The sequence below is a fragment of the Capsicum annuum genome, chromosome 11 (assembly GCF_002878395.1).
Source record: "Capsicum annuum cultivar UCD-10X-F1 chromosome 11, UCD10Xv1.1, whole genome shotgun sequence".
Classification (NCBI taxonomy): Eukaryota; Viridiplantae; Streptophyta; class Magnoliopsida; order Solanales; family Solanaceae; genus Capsicum; species Capsicum annuum.
The window spans coordinates 8,953,673-8,955,481 of record NC_061121.1 but is presented as its reverse complement, the minus strand read 5'-3'; positions in this window follow the sequence as shown (position 1 = coordinate 8,955,481).

The window sequence follows — 1,809 nt, the reverse complement described above, 5'->3', positions numbered from 1 at the left end:
ATTTAGGTGGAAATAGGGATGAATGAATGAGCTCACAGGGTCAACTACAAATCCAATCGAGTCTTTGCAATTACATGGCGTTGGTATTGCGTTCATCCCGACCCGAGTCGTCGATCGATCACTCTGAGTTGAAATGAGTTCTTATCAACTCAATGTTAGGATAGTGATAGTACTTAAGTTTATTTAGGTGGAACTAGGGATGAATGAATGAGCTCATAGGGTCAACTATAAATCCAATCGAGTCTTTGTAATTGTATGACGTTGGTATTGCGTTCATCCCGACTCGCATCGTCGATCGATCACTCTGAGTTGAAATGAGTCCTCATTAACTCAATGTTAGGATAGTAATAGTACCTAAGTTGATTTAGGTGGAGCTAGGGATGAGTGAATGAGCTCACAGGGTCAACTATAAATCCAATCAAGTCTTTGCAATTGCATGGGGTTGGCATTGCGTTCATCTCGACCCGAGTCGTCGATCAATCACTCTGAGTTGAAATGAGTACTCATCAACTCAATGTTTTAAAACCTATATCTTTTAAAAATTTTAAAATTAATTAAGATCAATTCGGACCAAATTATCAATTTCAAAACTTGTCATTCTTTTCCAAAATTACAAATCAACCCATACAAATCATCCATTTGCGTGAAAAAATTTTCATTTCAAATCTAAATTTCTCGCTCTTCTCTCTCTCTCTCTCTCTCTCTCTGGGTCTCCTCTCCGTCTCAATAATATAAACAACAACTACTTAACATATTGCTCAACCCTTCAAAACAGGTCGATTTTCTTCCCATTTACGACCACATATAGTTGTTTTTTTCAACTTGATTCCCACTTGTATTTATCGTTTTTTGTTTCTTCCCAGGAAACAGAGTTCAATAAGAGTTTTACATTTGTTCTTTATTCTAAAAAAATAGGGTTTTTTAGTGAATGCTAAAAAAGAAGACTTTTAGTTGTATTATCTTTGAGAATGGGTTAATAATTTTGAGTTTTGATGCTAAAAAAGTAGGAAGCACCTGAGAAAGCCCTAGTTTTTCTCTCAGTGTTTTATTGACTATCGTGGTATTGTTGGATGGTGTTTGTGGTGTTGTTGGTGGCTGTTGTTGGTGATGTTGGTATTTGTGTTTTTTGGTGGTGGTGTCGGTGGTCTTGGTGTTGGTATTGGTGGCATTGGTGGTGGTCTTGGTGGAATTGGTCGTGGCATTGGTTGTGGTGGTGGTGGTCCATCTATTGTAACGGATGGAAGATCTGTTAGGAGATATTTAATAGGTCTTCAAATAGATTCCCCATCTGTTCCAACTGATGGGTTATCAGTTGGAGTATTTTTTTTGTAATGTGGCGTAGAATAATTTACTGAAATTTGTCCATCTGTTGCAACAGGTGGAATATCTGTTGGGAGATATTAAATAGGTCTTCAAATAGATTCGGGTTCCCCATCTGTTCCAACCGATGGGTTGTCCGTTGGAGTATTTTTTTTTGTTATGTGGCGTAGAATAATTTATTGAAATTTGTCTTACTTCTTTTTTTAAAATTATGTAGACATCAAATGCAATGTATTTTTTTTTATTTTTCTATTTTTGTAGTTAAAATATGTCTCCCAAAAGAAAGAACACTGAAAGTGGATCAACTTCTGACCACCCAACAAAAAAGGCTAGACTACAGATAGATTCGGAGGAACTTCCAGAACAATATCAGTCAAGCCAAAATAAATCTGAGGAAAGTGATAACTCCTTTTCACCAATGGGGTGTGAAATAACATCGAAATCCCAAGATGATTTTGTCAAAACTATTAGTATCGTCGGGTTTTGAGT